Source organism: Trichechus manatus, unplaced genomic scaffold, assembly GCF_000243295.1.
Source record: "Trichechus manatus latirostris isolate Lorelei unplaced genomic scaffold, TriManLat1.0 scaffold00043, whole genome shotgun sequence".
In the NCBI taxonomy this organism is placed as follows: domain Eukaryota; kingdom Metazoa; phylum Chordata; class Mammalia; order Sirenia; family Trichechidae; genus Trichechus; species Trichechus manatus.
The window spans coordinates 13174923-13201187 of NW_004443979.1; positions in this window are offsets into that span (position 1 = coordinate 13174923).

A 26265-nucleotide genomic window follows, 5' to 3' on the forward strand; every position below is an offset into this window, starting at 1 on the left:
GTTTGCTTAATCTCTTATATCTCAAAAATTGACTCAAGATACCCCCTACACTAATCCTGCCTTATTAACATAACAAAGACAACCCATTCCGAAATGGGATTATAACCACAGGCATGGCGGTTAGGATTTACAACACATATTTTTTCAGGGATATTGTTCAATCCACAATATTTCACCCTATGACCCCCCACCAAAACTCATGTCCTTACCACATGCAAAACACATTAACCCCATCACATCATCCCCCAAAGTTTAAATCAAATTGAAGTCCAAAATCTCATCTTCTGAATCATCTAAATCAAATGTGGGTGAGACTATAGGCATATTCCATCCTGGGGCAAGATTCCTCTTCATCTGTGAACCTATGAAATCTAGAATACAAGTTATCTGCTTCCAAAATACAGTGGTGGAACAGGCACAAAGTATACATGTCTATTACAAATGGGAGCAATTGGAAGGAAAGAAGGAATAACAGGCATTAAGCAAGTCCAAAACCCAGCAGAACAACTTACATTGCTAGATAATAATCCTCTGTTCTCTGAGACCATCTGGGAAGTGGCCCTGCCCTCCAGACTCTGGGTGTTGGCCATGCCCTCTGGATTCTGGGTGGAGACCCAGCAGGCCTCATTCTTTTGCCCCTTGGGCCTGGAAGCCCCACCCTCTCAGCTTTGGGCAGTGACCCCATCCCCCAGCACACCTTAATGGCAACCCCACACTCTAGAACCAAGTTGGCAAAGATCTGACTCTGAAACCTAGGTGGTTGTGGCCCCACTCTTTGAAATCTGGGAGACTGTGGTCCCACTCTTTGAAACTGAGAGGGCCCTGCTTCCTGTGCTTCTTCCAACAGTTCTGCTGATCACCCAGCTGCTCCAGGGATGGTCCTTTTCTTTTCTTGGAGAACAACAGATGTAGCTCCTTTGACCTGTTTTCTGTCTGTAGAATTCTAAGAGGCAGACAGTATTCTTTCCTTTCGTTCTTTCTCTGTCTCCTTCAGTCTAAGCTGACGGGTTTTCTGCTGTGGTAGTTGGTTAGATCCATCAGTCACAAGCTTCATTTATTTAACAAAAGTTTGTGTAGCTATGTCCTTGGTAAACATTCTAGGACTCGTGTCCTTAGTTTGTACAACAGAATTTTCCAAATCTTTAAGTTCTGTTTTCATTTTGCACAGTTTATTTTTAAGTCCCTCTCTTTCCTCTTGCATTTTACTATAAGTGGAAAGGAGAAACCACACAGCCAGTTTAAAATATTGCATAGAAATCTCATCAGCCAGATATCTAAGTTCATCACTTACAAGTTCTACCTTTCACCAAACATTTGAACATAATTCAGGCAAGTACTTTGCCACTGCATAAAAAGCATTGTCTTTCTTCCATTGTGCAATCACATGTTCACCATTTGCTTTTAAAACCTCACCAGAAACAATTTTAGTGTCCACATTTCTAGCAACATTGAGTTGCTACTGCCATATGTATTCTGTAAGACGATAGAGACTTTCTCTACAGCTCTCCTCACTCCCTTCTGAGCTCTCACCAGAATTGCCTTTGACGTCCATAATTCTACCAACAGACTCTTCAAGGCAATCTAAGTTTTTACTATTAGTCACCTTAAAACTCTTCTAGCCTCTACCCATTAGCCAATTCTAAAACCACATCCACATTGTAGTTATGTGTTAGAGCAGCATCTCTACTTCTTGGTACCAAATTCTGTCTTAGTTATCTAGTGATGCTATAACAGAAATACCACAAGTGGTTGGCTTTAATAAATAGGAATTTATTTTCTCACAGTTTGGGTGGATAAAAGTCTGAATTCAGGGCACTGGCTCCTTCTGTTGGCTCTGGAGGAAGGTCCTTGTCTCTTCAGCTTCTACTTCCTGGTTGCTTAGAGATCTCCATGTGTCTTGGTATCTCTCTTACCCCATCTCTTCTTAGTTTGCTTGTTCAATCTCTTATATCTCCAAAGAGATTGACTCAAAATACACCCTATACTAATCCTGCCTCATTAACATAAAAAGACAACCTATTCCCAAATAGGATTATAACCACAGGCATAGAGGTTAAGATTTACAACACATATTTTTCGGGGACACAATTCAACCCATAACACTGATAGATATAAAATATTTGTAGTAAAAATTGGAAAGCTCATTATCACAATCTTGTCAATTTTACCAAAGTTATTTTACTACCCTATTGCAATTCCCATCAAAATCTCATGGTTTCCTTTGGAACATGACAAAAATATTTTAATATTCAACTGGATTATTAACAGTCCCATTGCATAAAAATATTTTGAAGAAATAGAATAAGGGGGGATTTGTACATTCAAATGTTATTACGAATATACAGTAATTAAAATCATATGCTTCTCGAACATTAAAAAAGGAACTCCATCTACTTCCATTTTAGTTATGAGGGAGTAGCAGCGACCAGATTTGTCCTGCTACTTTAAACAAGTAAAAATCCAGACAAAATATATGAAGCAATGGTTTCCACACATTCAAGAATAGGTAGTGCAGGAGAGTGATCTCCAAGAGAAGGGAAACAAATGAGAGGTTCCCTATCATTGCCCACGGTTATCACATGGAGGGTTTCCAGGATGCAGAACAGAGAGAGTGAACTCAAACAGGACCCTGTGGTCTTCCTGGAAAGAGGAGACAGAGCTGAGAATCTGGGGATTCCAAGGTGGTTAGAATTTTCCGGGTAGAATATAGGAAAGGAAGGAGCTACTTGGAGAAGAGAGATAAAACTCTACATGGTTTGAACAACAGCTCATTGGTACTACTGGGATCTGGTAAATATGGAGCATTGGGCCATGAGACATGCAGCCAGAATTGCCTCCCTGGATCTGGGTTCTATCAGAATCACAAAGCCTTTTTCTATTGTTATTATAAACATTATTTTACCTTTACCATATAGCAACACCATTATAGGTGCTTGCACTTACATTATCCTATTTTTTTCCTGAGATACTGTCTCTGATCTATGTCCCTCATTTCCCCACTCTTATCTATCTTCATTTCCTTCTTGAGCATTCTTCTGCCACTGTTGTTGTCTCTTTCCCTTCCAGGATGTCATGCATTACCTACCTATTGGATTCTTATTCCATGCTAGACACTGTGCTAGTTCCTTTAAGGTGGACAACTTTTTCTGTAAAGGTCCACATAGCAAATATTTTTAACTTCTCAGGATATATAGTGTCTGATGCAACTACTCAGCTCTGCTGCTGTAGTGTGAAAGCAGGCACAGACAATATGTAAACAAATGATCATGGTTATTTTCCAATAAAACTTTATTTATGAAACATTAGGCAGCTGAATGAACTTGGACACTAGTTTGCCAACTTCTGCTTTAAATTATTTAAATATTTCATATCCTTAATAAATTTTCAGTATATTAGACAATATCTATATGTAAAAACCACACTCTATCACAAAGTATAGTAAATAATGGGTACAAAAAAAATGGTTCAAGTGATATGTTGGGGAAGTAAAGAAAAAACAGATTAATTAGCAAAGACTGCAAATAAGAATTTTAATATGAGTGGATTAAATGATGGAGGGGGAAAGAGATGTTGTAGTTAAAGAATGTGGCTAAACACATGAGCAAAGGAACCATAGTGGCCAATTTTTACTTATTCTCATATTTACTTTGACGAACACATTGCCGAGAGCAGCTTCCGATCATAATTTTAAGTCTAGTGCCAATTCAGGGTTAGGTGAGGGCCTTCCAATTTCCTGTTGCACTTTAAATTTCACATTATTTCTAATGGAAACCTACAAATGAATGAAATATCCTTATCTGGCATGTATAATGCACTTTCATTATATTCTGAATAATTACTAAAACAATTTAGCGTTTTGTAAAGTATTGGCAATACTACATAAAATAATTTGTCACTTTGGTAGTAAATCTGCCTTCTATATTGCACAGAATAAATGATAACATACAATGGGCTGTCAGTCCTGGTGCCAGTAAAGATATTAGAAGATTAGCTGATAGAGAACATGAAACGTATAGTAATTGTATGCACAGGAGAGTATTGAATTAATTTCAATAATCAAAGGTAAAAAGATAAAACTATAGAGATTAGTTTTGTTTTATAAATAATTGTTAATAGGTGCTTAAATTTAAGATTATGGAGTTTTGAAATTGGAAGGAATGTTAAATATCATCTGCCTTGGCCAACTGATTTTAAAGATTAAAAATCCCAGAAAGACTTAACAGATAGCTCAAGCCATTCAACCAGTAAACAATGGAGGTAGGACTAGAAAGAGGACTCCCATTTCAGCTGCCATTTTGAATGAAGATATCAATTTATCAGCACTATTAGTTACTCAATAATTAGAAAGAAGACTATTTGAATATGAAGTGGCAATGTTTAGTGTTTATTACATTTAAATAAAAATGGAAGATTGCTCTTGAATTCAAATGGACTTAATTAACTCTGTGATTTATTCTCTTTTCTCCAATTTCAAATTGAACACCATCATCTCCCCTTCCCCCCACCCCCCGCTGTTAGCTAAATATTTTCCTAGACTTGGTAATTGCTGGAGTCCCATATTAACATTCCAGTTCTTTTCTGAGCCTTAGTGAATGCTCAGTGTAGTAGAATGGCCTGTCCCATTGCCTGCTGCAGCCTATGGGATTTGCACCTTGAAGAGCTCTACATGGAAATTTGAGCAGGGCAAAAAGGTGACATACAATCAACACTCAGAGCTTGTGAGCAGATATTGCCGATTTATAATTTTTAAGAATCAGGGAGGGGCAGATGTTTAAGGGTATTATTTCTGACCACCATATCTGAGAATAAGATACTTCGCTCAGTGAAATTAAGAATGTTTTAACTAAATATTAGTATTTCACTGTATGCTTGATTTTATTCACTTATGAATCTTTGAATGATGTATTTTTTTCCTTTTGACTTCTGATTAACAAAAAAAAATTAGGATATTGTGAATTATAGGATTTTAGAATGCTAAACAAACACAAAACAACTTGCAAGAGTTAAACCAAATGGAAGACTATAATTTCCAATAACATGGAGAGTGGATACAAGGAATTTAAATTACAATGTTTTTATGTGCAATTTTGGCCATATTTTTAATTTATTTTATGTACAGGTTTTCCTTCATTTCAAACTAAATGAATATAATTAGATAGTTAAATGTTCTTTTTGTTTATTGTTTCTAAGGTTCTGTGATGGTTATTTTCTTGGTTGAATGGAAAAACCTAATGATAGTTAATGGGCTGTCTGTTTCTTTGTTGTTTTTTCTTTCTTCAGGTTTGTAGATTTTTCCTGTTTTTGCATTTAAATGACTTTCTTTTCCTCTTTAGTGAGACTAAGCACAACTCTTTGTTTATTTTATTTAATAATTTTCTTTGAGTGCAGTCAATTGGCAATCATTTTACCAGGGATGATGGGTGCTTTTATACTTCATCCAATGTTTTTGATGAGTAGAGTAGAAACGTTTACAAATATTTAATCTACCATGTTGCTAAAAATGAAAGTCTAGGCAAAAAACTTTTTTTTTTTTTTTAAATGAATCTTATCTTGGTTCAAAGAATAAGCTTCTGTTTTGTTAGTTGTGAAGGAAGATTTGTGGTGCTATATTAACACCCTATTTCCTGGTACTCCTTGCAGCTACCAACAAATTTGTAAGATGTGATTTATTTCTCTTTCAACTTCAATAAATACATTATAATTCTCTTACTTTCCTCATAAGGTTACTCTGTAAGTTACATGAGACAAATAGTATTATCTCCAGTGGACCAATGAAAAGCTGTGGCAGAATGAGAATAAATCACTTGACTGAAGTTACCTAAGAAAATTAATTATAAATTTGGGATTTACATACAGGTCTCTTGCATCTCAGCACAGTTGGTATCCTATATTAAATATAATCTAAGTTGTCAAATCAGGTATAACATCCACATACTTGATTTTGTAATACCATGACCACTTGAACTGTGTGAACACAGAAGAGAAAAGTTAAAATAAATAATAAACTTGATCCTACTACTGAAAAAAATTTGTTTAGATCCATGTTGAATATTCTTAATAGAAAGCATTGACAATTGGGATAGTTAATAGGGATATGAGAAAATGTACATACACATGTAGCTTTTGTTTTCAGCCTCAGAAAGACTACAGAGGAAATGAAAATAGCCATTAAATTTCATTTAAATAACACATTTATCATTTTCTGTATGTAGTATTAAATAGCATGACATACAGGGCTTCTGAAATAGGAAACACATGAAAAATTCATTTTATTGATCTATCCAAAATTCTGTGTATTAAGAAAAGGGAGAAAAGTAGTACATAAATTGAAATGGCTATGATCTTTTGGAGTAGATCAGGAGGTCTTTCTTCTGAGGCACCTCCAGGTGGATCTGAACTGTCAACCTTTTGGTTAGCAGTCTAGCATTTAATGTTGTGCCACCTAGGGACTCCCTGGAAGAGATAGACCCATCTTATTGTTTAAAATAACAGTCTCTAACTAGGGAAAAGTTAGAAATTCAATTAATATCTGCCATTTCTTATATGGGGCCCTGGTGGCACAGTGGTTAAGAGGTAGGGGTGCTAACCAAAAGGGTGGCAGTTTGAATCCACCAGCCTCTCCTTGGAAATCCTCTGAGGCAGTTCTACTCTGTCCTATAGGGTCACTATGAGTTGGAATCGACTCGATGGCAATGGGTTTCTTGTACACGAGCCAAGACAACACAGGTAGGGCACCAAGATTGTAGCAAAAGCACATCTTTGGGGAAAAATTTCGCGAAGTCTGATGAAAACTTCCAGGGCAACAAATATTATTGTAATATTATAAGTAATCAATAAAATCCAGTTTTTTGGGTAAAGCAATTTAGTGAATTGGTCATTAAGTGAATTGGTCATTTGGCAAACTGTACCTCTGCTAGAAAACCATCCTTAGCTTTCAGAAAATTAGTCTGCTCTCTTTGTTTTTCATAAGCTAATTCAAATCAATATTATTTTACAACCATGGTGACTAAAGATTGCTTGATTAGTGTGATGACCTGGCTGTTTAGCAAACATGTCAACAACCTCATTGCTAATATGTTGACGAGAACGGCATTTGTTGGGTCACTCAATGCTTTACCTTGTACAAGATGTAGAGATGATTCTAATTAATTATATCTAGCTGTATGGAAATTAGAATGTTCTTAAGAAGTGTGTGATTCTATTTAATAATATATTGAAGATAGACATATGTTTTCCAGTTGTGAACCCTGTCATCACAGTATGTTGAATTTATTGCAGGGCACATTATAGAAATGATATTAGATAGTGATGTATTTACATAAGGACATTTAATTCAAGAATTTCTTGCTGAATTAGATGTGAAAAATAACAACAAAAGCAGAAGGTTGCTAAACATATTCATCGAAATGTTCCATATGTTAGTCTGCTCTCTTAATTGGCTATCTTAACGTTTAATCTCTTGCTCCTTCAATTTATTCTGCTCACTATTACTACTCTCCATTCAAAAACCTTGGATCAGCTCACCACAACCTACATAACTCCCCTAAAGGGCATTTGAAGTCCTGTAGAGTGTAGACTCAATCCTGTCATCCAATGTGAGCTTCCACACACACTCTGTGCTCTGCCATATGACACTCTTACCAGCACTGTGCCAATGTCTAGCAGCACATTTTTCACACTGTTGTCAGCTCCTGGAAAGTCAATACAGTGACCTCCTCTTTACTGATCAAACTCCAATCCAGTTCATCCAGATGCTCTCTATTTTTTCTTTTAGTAATTTATTTGATTTTTTTGTTTTTGTTGATAACGTACACAGCAGAACATACACCAATTCAACAATTTCTACACACATGATTTAGTGACATTGATTACATTCTTCAAGTTGTGCAACTATTTTCACCCTCCTATTGCAAATTACTCCTTCCCATGAACACAATCTCATTGTCCCCTAAACTTCCTATCTAATCTTTCAAGTTACTGTCGCCAGTTTGATCCCATATAGATAGATCTTTAAAAGAGCACAATGCTTAAGGCAGATATTCTTTACTAATTAAGCTAAACTATTGTTTGCTTTAAAGAAGACTGTCTGGAGCCACTGAGGCTGGATGAACCCCTGAAACTATTGCTCTGAGATAATCTTTAACCTTTAAGCCAAAAATATCTCCAGAAGTCTTCAGGTGCTCTCTCTGAAGTAAATTTTTCCAGTCTTCAGAATTAATCAAAATTAGTAACTCCTTTCTACTTGCGATAGTCTTTTTAAAAAATATATATTATGTGTTGCATTTGAGAGAAAAATACAACAAAGGGAGGCTATGTAACACTTTTCTGGACAAGGCTTCAAAGCATGACGGTGCTTGAATGAGACCATCGTAGTTTGGGTTCCCTCAACAAGTTTGTTGAGTCGTCTTGGAAATACAATTAAAAAAAAAAATGTTCATCCAGAATTAATCTGACTGCACGTAACTGATTTACTAAATGATTTTACAAGCACCTGATGAATGATAAATCAGATGTCAACTTACTTTCATAGGAAAATAAATACTTGGCCTCAAACCACAGGTCAACATTTAGCATTCAGGATTGGATACGTCTTCCTAAGTAGAACGTCTACTCCAATAGAGCTATATGAAGGCAGGGACTATGTATGTAATATTCAGTAGGTATCCTAGAATTGAGCACATTGCCTTGCACATAACAAGTCAAAAAATTTGTTGAATAAAATAATGAATAAGAAGAATTTGAAAGGGAAATTACTATTGAAGCTTGAAAACCACAAGACAATTCATTGCTATATGTGGTGTGGTGACTAGAATTTAAGAACATAGGAATTGAATGTTTATCAAGGTTTTCTTCTTCTTCTCCTCCTCTCCCTTTTTCTTCTTCTACTTTGTCTTTGTTATTGTGTCCATTCTTTCTTTCTTTTTTTTTTTTTAAATTTGTTTGTCTTAAGGTAAGACAACTAGATAAATTACACTGCTCCACAGTGGAGTATTTCCTCCTTAAAAACTAGAGTTGATTGTCTAGAATCAGAGCTCCCTCTCCCCCATGATAGAGCTAGATAAATATTAAAGTATTTTTGGTACTAGCCACTTTCTGTTTTCTGATTACACATAGGTTACTAGTCAACAACTACCCCTTCAATGCAAAAGATAGTTAACAATAAAGAAGAAAAACAAGTATGCTACAATTTCTTTGGACCAGAAATCACAAATTGGTTTTCTGGACCATGCTGTATATTGTGCCTGGATGTGATTTTCTTCCTAGTTTTGATTTGGTTTGCTATGTGCTTTAAGAAACAGTATTACTTGGGAGTCATTATGTCTAATTGCATCTCTAGCAGCTTAATATGCATTATTTCATACTTTATGTTTTTTATTTTTCTTTGCATGCTGGACTTTGTATTGCTTTGACATTTTTGTAACATCTGTAAACTGCTAGTGAATCTTTCCCAAGTTATATGTTATTTCCATTGAATTTATTGAATTTATAAGTGCTCTACCTACCTCATAGGTACCATTAAGACTGTTCCACACAGTATTAAAAAGACATTTACAATAAAAGGAAATTTTGCATGGTCCCTACAGAAATAAAATGAATAAATAATATGAGAAATCAGATTCCATGATCATATGCATTAAATCTAACATGATTAGTATAGGAGTATGCAATGTTAATATTCTGTAATAGATTATAAATCATATGAAATATAAGAGATTTCAGATTCTTACAGAGAATTGTTCTCAAGACTATAGATGATTTCTTCTGAAGTATATGAAATTCATGACTTTAAATATGCATTGCATCTTTAGGCAAAGTTTTTTAGGATGCTACTGACAGAATATTTATGATTAAATTAAATGTTAATACTCTGCTTTTCTTTTTCTCCTGGTATCAAGAAAGAAAGAAAGAGCTGGAATCCATTTCAAGCTGAAGAGAAAATTCAGGCTGGACTACCGTTCTCTTTCAAGAAAATTAACCGAATAGCAATAGAGTCCTTTATCTATTGAGTGCAGAAGTCATTAATTAATCCTTTTTATCTGTGACAGTTAAAGGTAAATCTAGAATATTCTACCTCCTTGAAAAGATTTCTAATTTTACTCTTACTTGCTAAAATACATTTTTTTCAACCATGTGTTATCTTTTGTCAGCCATGTGTAAATTAAATCAAATTGCATTGGAATACTTCTTGCCTTGCATTTATTTTTAAAAAGATAGCCATTTAGATAAATACTTTTTCATATTAGTAACTTAATATTTTTGAGAGTGACAGAAAGAAAATAGAGTATTTCAGCTGCTCCTCATTTTCATAATAGTAAAACGTGGAATTCATATGGCATTTAAGTAGAAATTTTCTGCATCACTAAGAACATGGCCTAAACTGTAATGCCTCCTGGACAAGTCTGAAGAGCATTCTAATAAGAAACAATTCTGATCATATTTCATTCATTGTCTGCAACATTTCTTCCCTCTTCACCAAATATATTTTCCAGAAAAAAGGAATCTTGATGTTTAGTTCATCTGTTCCTGCTACCTATTCCTCATTTCAAACCACATGCATATTCTGATTACTTGTTTTGGAAATTATTATACATTTCAAACAGACACCACGGATAAGCCAAACAACACAGTCCTGAGAACACAGGGGCTGTCTTTCTTTTGAATTTAATGTTTTAACTGTTTTTGGTGAGGAATCAGCTGCTTTTTAATGCTGATGCTTTTCCTCATGTAGGCTTATGCTGTTAGACTAATACCTGCCAGGAACCAGTAATGAGAAAACATTCTAGTTACATGGATATTTTCCAATTTATACTCACTTTTAACAAAAAGTGACAAGCGTGTCACATTTTATCAGACCACATCAGGTTGTGTCACAAGAAAACAGAGAACATAAGATAACCCATTTCAAAGCAGCATGTCTTATCCAGAAGCACAGGAGAAAGAAAATACCAACTGCTAGTGGTTAGAGAAAGAAAATTATAACCTATCTGTAGATCACATGCAACTCTGCATTGAAAATCACCTAAATTTTGAATGCACATTTGCTAACAACAGTCATAGCTATTATCTTTACGTTAAAGTGATGCTATTATTTCTACTTTATAGACATAATAATTATTTGCATAATATATTTAAATTATTTCTGTTGTTTTTAGGTGCCGTCAAGTCAGTTCCAGTTCATCATGACACTATGTACAACAGAAAGAAACAGTGCCAGGTACCGCACCATCCTCACAATCATTGCTATATTTGAGCCCATTGTTGCAGCCACTGTATTAACCCGTCACGTCGAGGGTCTTCCTCTTTATCACTGATCTTCTGCCTTACCAAACATGATGTCCTTCTCTAGGACTGAGATGTCCAAAGTACTTGAGATGAAGTTTGAACATCCTTATATCCAAAGAGCATTCTGGCTGCACTTCTTCCAAGACAAACTTGTTCGTTCTTCTGGCAGTCCATGGTATATTCAATATTCTTCACCAACACCATAATTCAAAGGCATCAATTCTTTTTTGGTTTTCCTTATTCATTGTCCAGCTTTCACATGCATATGAAGTGACTGAAAATATCATGGCATGGGTAAGGCGCACCTTAGTCCTCAAAGTGACGTCTTTGCTTTTGAACACTTGAAAGAGGTCTGCAGCAGATTTGCCCAATGCAATGTGTCATTGGATTTCTTGACTGCTCCTTCCATGGGCGTAGATTGTGGATACAAGTAAAATGAAATCCTTGACAACTTCAAACTTTTCTCCATTTATCATAATGTTGTTTATTGGTCCAGTTGTGAGGATTTTTGTTTTCTTTATGTTGAGGAGTAATCCATATTTAAGGCTGTAGTCTTTGATCTTCATCAGTAAGTGCTTCAAGTCCTCTTCACTTTCGGCAAGCAACATTGTGTCATCTGCATATTGCAGGTTGTTAATGAGTCTTCCTCCATCATGATGCATTGTTCTGCTTCATATAGTCCAGATTATCAGATTATCTACAGACTGAATAAATATGGTGAAAAGATACAACCCTGATGCACACCTTTCTTAACTTTAAAACACACAATATTGCCTTGTTCTGTTTGAACAACTGCCTCTCAGTCTATGTATGGGTTCTGCATGAGCACAATTAAGTGTTCTGAAATTCCCATTCTTTGCAATGTTATCCATAATTTGTTATGATCCACATAGTCAAATGCCTTTGCATAGTCAATAAAACACAGGTAAACATCTTTCTGGTATTCTCTTCTTTCAACCAAGAAACATCTGACATCAGTGATGATACCCCTCATTCCACGTCCTCTTCTGAATTCAGCTTGACTTTCTGGTAGTGCTTTGTTGATGTATTACTGCAATCATTTTTGAATTATCTTTAGAAAAGTTTTAATTGTGTGTGATATTAATGATATTGTTCTATAATTTCTGGATTCTGCTGGATCACCTTTCTTTGGAATAGGCACAAATATGGATCTCTTCTAGTTGATTGGCCAGGTAGCTATCTTCCAAATTTCTTGCCATAGACGAGTGAACACTTCCAGCTCTGCATCTGTTTGTTGGAACATCTCAACTGTATTCCATCAATAACTGAAGCCTTGTTTTTTGCCAATGCCTTCACTGCAGCTTGGATTTCTTACTTGAATACCATTGGTTCTCAATCATATGCTACCTCCTGAAATGGTTGAACATTGACCAATTCTTTTTGATACAGTGACTGTGTATTTCTTCCATCTTTTTTAAAATACTTCTTACATTATTCAACATTTTTCATAGAATCCTCCCAAACTGCAACTCGAGGCTTGAATTTCTTCATTTCTTTCAGCTTGAGAAATGCTGAGCGTGTTCTTCCCTTTTGGTTTTCTAACTCCAGGTCTTTGAACATTTCTTTATAATACTTTGCTTTGTCTTCTCGAGCTACCCTTTGAAATATTCCTTTCAGCTCTTTTACTTCATCATTTCTTCTTTTGCTTTAGCTACTCGACCTTGAAGAGCAAATTTCAGAGTCTCTTCTGACATCCATTTCGGTCTTTTCTTTCTTTCCTATCTTTTTAATGACTTTTGCTTTCCTCGTGTATGATGTCCTTGATGTCATCTCACAACCCTTCTGGTCTTTGGTCGTTAGTGTTCAATGCGTCAAATCTATTCTTGAGATGGTCTGCAAATTCAGATGGGATATACTCAAGGTTGTACTTTGGCTCTTGTGGGCTTGTGCTAATTTTCTTCAGCTTCAACTTTAACTTGTATATGAGCAATTGATAGTCTGTTCTGAAGCTGGCTTCTGGCCTTGTTCTGACTGATGATATTGAGCTTCTCCATTATCTTCTTCCACAGATGTAACTGATTTGATTCCTGAGTTTCCCATCTGGTGAGGTTCACATGTATGTCCCCATTAATATTGTTGAAAAAAAGATATTTGCAATGAATAAGTCATTGGTCTTGCAAAATTCTATCATGTGATCTCCTGCCTCATTTCTATCACCAAGGCCATATTTTCCAACTTTGGATCCTTCTTTTTTGTTTTCGTCTTTCACATTCCAATCACTAGTAATTATCCTTGCATCTCGATTGCATGTTTGATCAATTTAAGACTGCAGAAGTTGGTAAAAATCCTCGATTTCCTTATCTTTGGCGTTAGTGGTTGGTGCATAAATTTGAGTAACAGTCGTATTAACTGGTCTTCCTTGTAGGCGTATGAATATTATCCTATCACTGATAGCATTGTACTTCTGGATATATTCTTGAAATGTTTTTTTTGATGATGAACGCAATAGCATTCCTCTTCAATTTTTCATTCCCAGTACAGTAGATCATATGATTGTCTGATTCCAAATGTCTAGTACCAGACCATTTCAGCACACTAATGCCTAGGATATCAATCTTTATGTATTCCATTTTATTTTTTGGTGACTTTCAAATTTTCCCAGATTCATACTTCATACATTTCATGTTCCGATTATTAATGGATGTTTGCAGCTGTTTCTTCTCATTTTGAGTCGTTCCTCATGAGAAAATGGAGGCCTTGAAAGCTTTACTCCATCCAAGTAATTAAGTTCGACTCTACTTTTAGGAAGCAGCTCTTCCCCAGCTGTATTTTGAGTGCTTTCCACCCCTAGGGTCTCATCTTCCAGCACTATACTGGACAATGTTCTGCTGCTATTCAAAACATTTTCACTGGCCTATTTTTTCAGAAGTAGATCACCAGGTCCTTCTTCCTAGTCTGTCTCAGTCTGGAAGATCTGCTGAAACCTGTCCACCATGGGTGACCTTGTTGGCATTTGAAATACCGGTGGCATTGTGGCATACCTTCCAGCATCACAGCAACAAGCCATCATAGTATGACAAACTGACAGATGCATGATGGATATTAAAATAGCTCTACTAAATACATAAAATTAATTTTGATTATGGTTCTTTGCTTTGAAAGGACACGCCATCTGATGGATTATCTAGAACTGCACCGTCCAATACAGCAGCCACTAGCAACATATGACTATTAAATTTAAATTAAGATAAAATTAAATGCAATTCCTCAGTCTCATGACTCACTTTTCAAGTGCTCAGTAATCACATGTGGTTATGTGATTAGTGACTCCTATACTGGACAGCTAATATACCTATTAGCCAAATATCTATGGCATATATATATATATATGCTGGTGATTTCAGGTATTTGGAGAAGTTGCAAATATACCACTCACCTAGGTTTAGTGTCTCCTAATGTTATTACCTTACATGGTATATTTGTCAGAACTAAGAAGGAAACACTTACTTTTGACAAATATACCAGGAGTCCCTGTGTGGCACTAATGATTAAGCATTCAATAACTAGCTGAAAGGTTAGTGGTTCAAATCTACCTGGAGGCACCTCAGAAGACAGGCTTGGCAATCTGCTTTGAATGGTCACAGCCTTGAAAACCCTATGGAGCAGTTCTACTGTATACACATGGGGTAGTCATGAGTCAGGACTGACTTGATAGCAACTAATGACAACCACCACAACAACATATATTACTATTAACTAAACTCCAGACTTCATTCATATTTCAACAATTTTCCCATCAATGACTTTTTTTTTTTTTCTGTTTCAGGATCCAGTCCAGGATACTGCATTGCAACTGGTGTCCTGTAGTCTTAGTCTCCTATGGTCTGTGGTCCAAGTTTTTTAGTTTTTCTTTGTTTTTCATAACCTCAACAGTTTTGATGCATCTTGGTAGGACATTTTTAAGGAATGTTCCTCAATTTGGGTTTGTCTGATGTTTTTCTTATTATTAGTGTAAGGTCGTGAGTTTTTGAAAGAATATCACAGAGTCCCTTCTCATCACATTGTATCAGGGGTACATGATATTCACATGTGATGTCAACCTTTATCTCTTGGATAAGGTAGCATCTCCAGATTTCTCCACTATAAAGGCACTATTTTTTCCTTTTCATACTCTATTCTTTGGAAGCAAGTCACTAAATTTACTCTCAAGGTGGAGGGTGACTATAGCTCTGCATCCTGCAGGGAGGAATATCTGAATATTTTTTTCTGGAATTCTTCCATACAGAAGATTTGTCTCCCCTTCTTTCATTTATTTATTATTTATATCAGTATGGACTATGTATATTTATTTTATAATGTGAGTTATAATTCAATAATGCTATTAGTTATTTTTGCTTAAGTTATTCCAGATTTAGCCATTGGGAGCTGTTATGGAATAAACTTTGATCCTCCAAAATAATGTGTTGTAATCCTAACTTCTATTCTTATAGGGTTTTCTTTGTTATCGTAATTAGATTATACCTGGGTAATATGAATTCTAAATCTAATAATTTTTGAATTATAAAAAAGGGCAGAATGGACACAGAGATATGCACATGGTGGAGGTGGGGGGAGGTGGGCAGATACCATGTGAGGATTGTCTACAAGCCAAGGAACCAAGGAATGTCTAAGACTACCTACACGGAAGGATGCAACATAACTGAGACCCTGATTTGGACTTTTAGCTTCCAGAAGTGTGAGAAAATAAATTTCTGTTATTTAAAGCCACCCACTTGTAGGATTCCTGTTACAGCAGCATAAGGAAACTAAGCCAGGGGTCTTTCAGGGTTACTATTATGCCCCTTTAACATGACCCCATCGTTTTATTCTTTGAGCACTTCTTTAGTTTCTGGTACTACAAGAGACAAAAAAGGACATTAAACCAAAAAAAAAAAAAAAAAAAAAAAAAAAAAAAACAAACTTTGCTGTTGAGTCTATTCTGACTCATAGCAACCCTACAAGACAGAGTAGAACTGCCCCATAGGGTTTCTAAGGAGCAGCTGGTGGATTTAAACTGCCAACATTTTGGTTAGCAGCTGAGCTCTTAACCACTGTGCCACTAGGGCTCCAAGAAGGGCATTATATCATGATAAAAGGGTCAATTCATCAAGAACATATAACAACTATAAATATATATGCACCTAACATCAGAGTCCCAAAGAATATGAAGTAATCACTGACAGAATTGAAGGGATAGATAATAGTTAGACCACTTTCAATAACCCTTTCTTTACTATATTTTCTCTCCTTATTTATTTATTTTTGATGGCATGTGTTTTCAGTATTGTAATGCATGCTTACTAACTGAGTGTGTTTAAATTTTTGGTTGATAGTAAGAATTTTGAGAAATATGATTTGGTAATACAAGCCACTAACGAGACGAATGGCACTCTGGCACTACTGATCTGTGGTATGCCAATATACCAAGGAAAACTAGATAAGTAATTTATTGTGGGCACCTTTCTATTAGGTTACATGGGGAACCTCTGGTTTTCCAAATATGACAAAGAAAAACAGAAACAAACAAACAAACAAAAAACCCATCAGGGCTCCCTAACTATCAAACAGGAAAAGCCACAATTATGCTTGAAAGCCTGATTTCACAGAAATAAAGGAAATAAAGAGAAAAAAAGGCAAAAGTTTACAAAACTAACATATCCAGGAAGCATCACCTAATAGAATGCTCAATCTACACAACAATAAGGCTCTAACTGCTGTCTGCTGAGCTTCAGGTATTTCAAAAGGGACCCACCTTGTCGCTAAATGCATTAGAACCAGATTAAAGCTTTACCTATAAGATTCAGAGCATAACAAGTGACTGGCATACCATTTATGACAATGGTAATGAAAGAGATAATGGATAGAACATCTAGACAGAAGACTATAAAGAAGAGGATTTCAACAGCACTATAAACTAGACGTAACAGACATGTATAGAACACTCCACCCAACAACAGACCCATGGAAGCAGCCATCAAGAAATCAAACGACGCATTGCACTGGGCAAATCTGCTTCAAAAGACCTCTTTAAAGTGTTAAAAAGCAAAGATGTCACTTTGAGGACTAAGGTGCACCTAACTCAAGCCCAGGGTTTTCAATCACCTCATATGCTTGTGAAAGCAGGACATTGGATAAGAAGGAGCGAAGAAGAATTAATGCCTTTGAATTATGCTGTTGACAAAGAATATTGAATACACCACGCACTGCCAGAAGAATGAACCCACCTGTCTTGGAAGAAGTACCGCCAGAATGCTCCTTAGAAGCAAGGATGGACGGACTTTGTCTCATATACTTTGGACATGTTATCAGGAGGGAACAGTCATTGGAGAAGGACATTATGCTTGGTAAAGTAGAGGGTTGGTAAAAAAGAGGAAGACCCTGAATGAGATTGATTGACAGCAGTGGCCGCAACAATAAGCTCAAGAATAACAATGATTGTGAGGATGATGCAGGACTGGGCAGTGCTTCATTCTGTTGTGCAAAGGGTCCTTATGAGTAGGAACTGACTCAACAGCCCCTAACAACAACAACAACCCAACAACAACAGAATAGACATTCTTCTTCAACACACATGGATCATTCTCTAGGGCATATGCTAGGTCACAGAACAAGTCTCAATACATTTAAAGAAGATTGAAATCATACAAAGTATTTTCTTTCACTACATTGAATAAAACTAGAAATTAATAACAAAAGAAAACCTGGAAATTACACAAGTATATGGAAATTAAACAATAAACTATTAAACAACCAATAGAGCACAGAAATAATCAAAAAGAAAATTAAAAAATAGTTACAGATGAATGAAAATGAAAGCACAACATAGCAAAACTTAGGGAACACAGAGAAGGCAGTACTTAGAGGGAGATATATAGTAGTAAACACCTACATTAAAAACAAGAAAGAGGAAAAAAAGATGAAGAAAGAGATCAAATCAATAACTAACTTTATAAGTGGAGAAACTAGAAGAGAAAGGCCAAAGCTACCAGAAGGAAGGAAATAACAAAGATCAGAACAGAGATAAATGAGGTAGAGAATAGAAGAACAATAGTGGTAATCAATGAAAGCAGAAGTTGGTTTTCTGAAAAGAACAATAAAATTGACAAACCTTTAGCTTGACTGGCACAGAAAATAAGAGAGAAGACGCAAATAACTAAAAGCAGAAATGAAAGTCGTGATATAACTACTGACCCTACAGAAATAAAGATTATAACATAATGCTATGGACAACTGTATACCAACATACTAGATAATCTACAGGAAATGGACAAATTCTTAGAAAAACATGAACTGCCTAAATTGATTCAAGAGGATATAAAAAATCTCAACAGACTCATAAAAATTGTAGATAGAATCAGTAACCAAAAACAGTACTGGTACTACTGTAATATGATTTTTGTGGAAGAAGCACAATTCTTGGCGTTTCCCCTCATTGTGCATTCTTCGTGTATTAATGACTAAACAGACAGGCATTTATTTGTTTCATGTAATAACAAGTCTGAAGGTAGGTGGTTCAGAAATAAAAAGACAGTTCAATGATGCTGTTGGGAATCCAGTGATGGATCTGGGTGTAGAGACAGGAAAGAGATGGATGCCTTCATAATTTCAAAGCAAACCAAGAAGAAGTGCCTTCTTACACTAAGAGGGCATTCAAGTTTCTTTTCCTAGGAAAAATAGAAGTGGTAGGGATAAAGTGACAGCCTGGGAATTTAAATATTAAGTCCCAAAGTACTTAAAAACCATTCCAATGTTTATTGCATCTCTGAAAAATTATCAGAATAATCCTGTTCAAAATCTAAAATATCGTTTTTTAAAATCAACTCTTCCCACCCACTTCTCCATATATTTCCTATTTTGAAGATTCTCCGAAGCCTTTCTTTCGAACTTTTATTCTCAAATTGCTAATGACATACACAAGAAAACAAACAGAAAAACAAAACAAAACAAAAAAAAACCATAATCTCTCTCCTCAAAACTTAGATTTAAGACTATTTTTTTTCACTTTCTCTACATTTTTGTTCTTTTTAGTCCTTTATTGTTTAGGCTAGGCATACATGTCCACTCATATCTACGAAAATTCATTCATCCCACTTTTGTTGTTGTGTGCTGCCGACTCTGCCTTAAATGGTTGCATATCACTATGCATTGTATTGATTCTACATCACAAAATCGCCATAAAGAAATTGGATGACCAACAACTTATCTTGAATGATGAGCAAAGCTGAGAAGTTTACAAGGCAAAAAACAATTATTTTTAGGAGTTGACAATGGGAGGAAGGAGTAATAAATTGCAAACACATATTTTATTTTGCTCCCTTAATAACTTAAAGTTTGAGAGGTGGTTGTTTTTCAGATCACATCTGTGACTTAATAAACAATTTCTTTAGCTCAAAAATGGCATTGAGTGGGTTGTTAACTGAAGATCAGTGATGCAAAAATTGGCTTAATTGGAGCCCACAGGGTGCAGTACCTGGAATTACCATTCATGATTAGTCTAGATGCACTCATTTTCAATGTCCACTAATGTATTCTGCAGCACTTTTGTTTAGCTATTAATGATGTCGTAATTAAACCAAAACCTGGCTCACTTCAGTTCTGCTATAACCCCTCTTTTCTATAGTCATGGTTGACAGCATGCCCACTGGGGGTGGAATATTACTTATATATAATTGTAATTAAAATACATTCCTTGTCTATCTTCTGATACAAGGCTTTAGATTAAGCAAATTTAAAGGGATATTATTACCTGAGCCATTATTTTTGAAGAGAAAGGTGGGGCGAGGGGTTTAAAAAATTTACAAGTGTCTACAATATCATGAAATATGAATTACTTTTAACAAAACTAGTTCTGTGAACTTTTCTTACAACACTTCATTACTCCCTTGGCTCTTCATTTCTTGATGTGTCTGTGTCTCTTGCAATGTTTCCTGTGGGACAACTGTGTCTTAATATTTTAGCAATAGCACAGCCGTGTAATTATCTGTAAATAATTTAGCATGTATTTCATTCATGTGGAAATGATCCGATTAGCCAAAGAGGGGGTGGTGAGATAAAAACTTCCAATGAAGTATTAAGCTGCTCACAGTGTGGCTTTCTTTATGATTATTATTATTATTATTTTAGTTCTTCAGTGTTAGTGAATTAAAATATTTTCCATTGCAAGTTATCTACTAAGTTCCTCCAACTAGTTTGAAGCTATTAATACTCATTTTCCCCTTCTGGAAGTGTGTGGCACCAAGACAATCTGTGCCTATGGTTGTTGTGAATTTGTAGGATTGCTTTAATTGTGACTAAGGCTTTTCCTTCAACAAATTAATTAGTTCCCTGTATTCTTTTTTCCATCTCAGTGATATAGACAATATTATTCATCATGAATACAGATTTCCCCACTTGTCTACTCATCACTAGGGTAATGATGGGGGTGCAGGAGTAGTACAGATAATTACAAGCTGTAGATTACTTGGTACTCCCACTAACATTAGTTGCAAAGGTCTTGGAGTTTACAGGAGAACAGAAAGGAGGAGATGATTTGGGAGACATAAGTAATCTGATGTAGGCCTGCAAGGCCAACATTAAGTGTAGATGTTCTGCCCACATATAATTCAATATTAAGTGAGCAGAGTCTTCACTTTTTTTGTTTCTCTTTCCTATGAGTTATAAACACATTTGATGCTGATAGATTAAATAAATTAAATTCAGTTCTGACAACCAGTTAATCAACAAGATGTTTGACTGTCTAGGAGAAAGGCGATTTGGTGCTTACTTCCACATTTTACTTATCCTAACGGATTCAGCTGAGTACCAAACACACAAACAAAACTAAAATCTAGATAACCCATTCATTTCAAAGTGAGATTGATTGCGCAGCCTTCAACAGGAGCTCCATCTCATTTATGTACTTACTACAATGCTCAGCACTTTCGCTTGTCATGAACTTGCTGCTTGATGTACCAGCTCACAGCCTGACTCTACTGCCTGGTGTTTTAGGAAAGATTTTCTCCAGGTGGTGTGTTTTAAAATGTCTGGAAAATACTAAATGGGTTAGGGCCCAGTAGATATTAATATATAGGTTTAAGGGATAGATGATTGGAATTAGTAATATTGTAACTTGCTGTCAGTTCTGTAGGTCATGCTAATATAAATGTGAATATTGTTGAAAGGTTTATTACTTAACACAGTGGTTGTGTATGTACCTGTGTATGTTTGATTTTCTCCAAATCAAAATTACTCAGTGCTAAATTATTTTGTAAATAAAACTGGGATGAAAAATGGAAGTATGTTTGGAGATATATTGACCTTTTGTCTTAGATGTTGTCTCCTTTTTCTAATTAACAGATCTTTTTAATTAAAAATGTTTTGATTATAGATTCACATGCAGCTGTAAGAAATAATACAAAAAATCCCTTTACCTGGTTTTTACAATGATAACATTTTGCAAACATATAGTATAATATTACACCAGAATATTGACATTGATACAATGCACCAATCTAATTAGATTTCACACATTTTTCTTGCGGCTGTTTGTGTGTGTGCTTACACATAGGGGTGACATTTTGTTCTATATAATTTTATCAAATTTAGATTTGTGTCTCTACCACCACAGTCAAGATGCTGAACACTTCCATCACCAGAAGGATCTCTCATGTTGCTCGTACACTTTTATATTTATAATCATCTCCCTCCCCCACATTCCTTAACCTCTGACAACCACTACTCTGCACTCCATTTATGACATTTTGTCATTTCAAAAATATTATATAAATGGAATCTCATGAAATGTAACTTTTTGGAATAGGCTTCTTTTTTTTTTTGCTCAGTGTAATTCCTTGGAGATTCATCCAAGTTGTTGCATGCATCAATAGTTATTTTTTATTGCTGTAGTAATCCATGACATGCATGTAACTGTTAGTTTGATGATTCACATTAAAGGATGTATGTGCTGTTTCCAGTTTTTAGTTATTATGAAGTTGCTATGAATGTTCATTTATAGGTTTTTGGGTGAACATACGCTTTTTTTTTTAGTTGACTTTTTTTTAAATTGTGATTTATGTGGAAGTTTACATAGGAAATTAGTTTCTCATTAAATAGTTAATACAAAAATTGTTTTGTGACATTGGTTGCAAACCTCACGATGTGTCAACACTCTCCCCTTCTCCACCCTAAGTTCCCTGTTTCCATCATCCAGTTTTCGTGTCCCTTTCTTTGTTCTCATCTTTGCTTTTGGGCTGGTGTTCCCGTTAGTCTCGTATACGTGATTGAACTATGAAACACGTTCCTCACGTGTGAACACAGGTTTTTATATCTCTGGGATAAATGCCTAAGAGTGCAATTGCTGTATTTTATGGTAATTACATGTTTACTTTTGTAAGAAAACTGTTTTCCAGAGTGGCTGTAGCATTTTATATTTCCACCAGCAATGTAGGAGTGATTCTGTTTCTCTGCATCCTTGTCAGCATTTGATATATTCACTGTTTAAAAAAACATTTAGGTATTCTGATAGGTGTGTAGTGATACCTCACTGTGTTTTTTATTTACCTTTCTCTAATGTTGAGCATGTTTTCAAGTGCTTATTAGTCATAAGTGTATCCTCTTCAGTAAATGTCTCTTCACGGGTTTGTTCATTTTTCTCATGAGACTGTGTATTTTACTATCGAGTTACAAAAGTATTTAACTAGCCCTTTGTTGCATATATGGTTTTCAATTGTTTTACCCCATTCTGTAGCTTGTCTTTTAATTCTCTTCACATGGGCCCCCACAGAGCAAAAGTTTTTAATTTTGGTGTGATCCAATTTATCAATATTTCATTTAATGGATCATACTTTTAGTGTCAAGTCTAGGAACTCTTTGACTAGTTACATATCCCAAAGATTTCCTCCTATATTTTTGTCTAAAATTTTATAATTTTACATTTAAGTCTATGGTTATTTTGAGTTGATTTTTGTATTAAAAAAAAAACTTTTATAGAGTTTATGTCAAGGTTCATATTTTTGCCTATGGATGTCGAATTTCTCCATCACCATTTGTTGAAAATGCTATCTTTCCTCCATTGAATTTCTTTTACACCTTTGTAAAAAAATTAGCTGGCATATCTGTGTGGGTCTATTTCTAGATTGTCTATTCTGTTCTATGGATCTGTATATCTAGCCCTCTGCCAGTATGACACTATCTTGATTACTTTCGCTATTTAGTGGGCCATAATGTCTGACAGAGTGATCCTTCCTTTTTTCTTCTTTGTCAAGGTTGCTTTAACTAGTCTCAGCCTGTGCCTTTCCATATAAGGCTACTCTGTATCTATATAAACCTCCCGGGATTTTGATAGAAAACGTATTAAATATATATAGATCAATTTGGGAATAAATGACATTTTTATTTTGTTTAGCATCCCAATCCATGAACATGACTTGTCTCTATTTATTAAATTTTCTATGCTTTCTTTCATCAGCAGTTCATAGATTTTAACATACAGATCCTGTACATGTTTTGTTAAGTATGTACCTAAGTATTTCATTTTCTTTGGAGTCATTGTAAATGGTATTGTGTTTTTAACTTCAGTTTCTACATGTTCATTGTTAGTGTACAAACATACAATTGATTTTTGTCATGTAACATTGCTGAACTCATTTATTAGTTCCAAGATTTCTTTTGTACATTCCTTGGGATTTTTTTGTATGTGTGTGGTTTAAATGAAAATTTACAATTCAAGTCAGTTTCTCATACAAAAATTGATACACTCACTGCTATGTGACCCTAGTTGCTCTCCCCGTACTGTGACAGCACACTCCTCCTTTCCACCCCGGAGTTCCTGTGTCCATTCAACCATCTCCTGTCCCTTTGTGCCTGCTCACCTCCCCTCAGGACAGAGCTACCTATTTAGATTCATGTATCTACTTGAGCTAAGAAGCACGCTCTTCATGAGTGTCATTTTATCTCTGATAGTCCAGTCTAATCTTTGTCTAAAGAGTTAGTTTCGGGAAAGATTTTAGTTTTGGGCTAACAGGGAGTCCAGGGGCCATGTCTTCCAGGGTCCCTCCAGTCTCAGTCAAACCATTAAGTCTGGTCTTTTTACTAGAATTTGAGTTCTGCACCCCACTTTTCTCCTGCTCTGTCAGGGACTCTCTGTTTTGTTCCCTTTCAGGACAGTCATTAGTGGTAGCCGGACACCATCTAGTTCTTCTGGTCTCAAGCTGATGGAGTCTCTGGTTTATGCGGCCCTTTTGTCTCTTGGGCTAATATTTTCCTGTGTCTTTGGTGTTCTTCATTCTCCTTTGCTCCAGGTGGATTGGGACCAATCAATGCATCTTAGATGGCTTCTCCCTAGCTTTTAAGACCCCAGACGCCACTCACCAAAGTGGGATGTAGAACATTTTCTTAATAAACTTTGTTATGCTAATTGACTTAGATGTCCCTTGAATCCATGGTCCCCAGACCCACGCCCCAGCTACTCTGTCCCTCAAAGTGTTTGGTTGTATTCAGGAAACTTCATAGCTTTTGGTTTGGTCCAGTTGTGCTAACTTCCACTGTAGTGTGTGTTGTCCTTCCCTTCACCTAAGATAATTCTTGTCTACTATCTAGTTAGTGAATACCCCTCTCCCTTCTCCCCACCCTCATAACCGTCAAAGAGTGTTTTCTTCTGTGTTTAAACCTTTTCTTCTGTTCTTATAATAGTGGTCTTATACGGTATTTGTCCTTTTGTGACTGACTGATTTCACTCAGCATAATGCCTTCCAGATTCCTACATGTTACAAGATGTTTCATGAATTCATCTTTGTTCTTTATCTTTGCGTAGTATTCAGTTGTGTGAATATACCATAATTTGTTTATCCATTCATCCATTGATGGGCACCTAGGTTGTCTCCATCTTTTTGCTATTGTGAACAGTGCTGCAATGAACATAGGTGTGCATATATCTATTCATATGATGGCTTTTATTTCTCTAGGATATATTCCAAGGAGTGGGATTGCTGGATCATATGGTACTTCTATTTCTAGCTTTTTAAGGAAGCGTCAAATCGATTTCCAAAGTGGTTGTACCATTTTACATTCCCGCCAGTCTCTCCACAATCTCTCCAACATTTATTATTTTGTGTTTTTTGGATTAATGCTAGCCTTGTTTGGGGGGATGTGATGGTATCTCATTGTAGTTTTGACTTGCGTTTCTCTAATGGCTAATGATTGAGAGCATTTCCTCAAGTATCTGTTAGCCACCTGAATGTCTTTGCTGAAGTACCTGTTCATATGCTTTGCCTATTTTTTAGTTGGGTTCTTTGTCTTTTTGTTGTTGCAGTTCTGCAGTATCATGTAGATTTTAGACGTCAGACCTGATCAGATTGGTCATAGCCAAAAATTTTTTCCCAGTCTGGAGGTTGTCTTTTTACTCTTTTGGTGAAGTCTTTCAATGAGTGTAAGTGTTTGATTTTTCGGAGCTCCCAGTTATGTAGTTTCTCTTCTGGCGTTTGTGCATTGTTAGCAATGTTTTGTATTCTGTTTATGCCATGTATTAGGGCTCTTAGTGTTGTCTCTATTTTTTCTTCCATGATCTTTATTGTTTTAGATTTTATATTTAGGACTTTGATCCATTTTGAGTTACTTTTTGGGCATGGCTTGAGGTATGGGTCTTGTTTCAATTTTTGCAGGTCGATATCCAGTTATGCCAGCACCATTTGTTAAAGAGACTGTCTTTTCCCAATTAACGGACTTTGGGCCTTTGTCAAATATCAGCTGCTCATAGGTGGATGAATTTATGTCTTGATTCTCCATTCTATTCCATTGGTCTATGTATCTGTTGTTGTACCAGTACCAGGCTGTTTTGACTACCGTGGCAGTATGATAGGTTCTAAAATCAGGTACTGTGAGGCCTCCCACTTTGTTCTTCTTCTTCAGTGATGCTTTACTTATCTGGGGCCTCTTCCCTTTCCATACGAAGCTGGTGATTTGTTTCTCCATCTCCTTAAAAAATGCCGTTGGAATTTGAATCAGGAT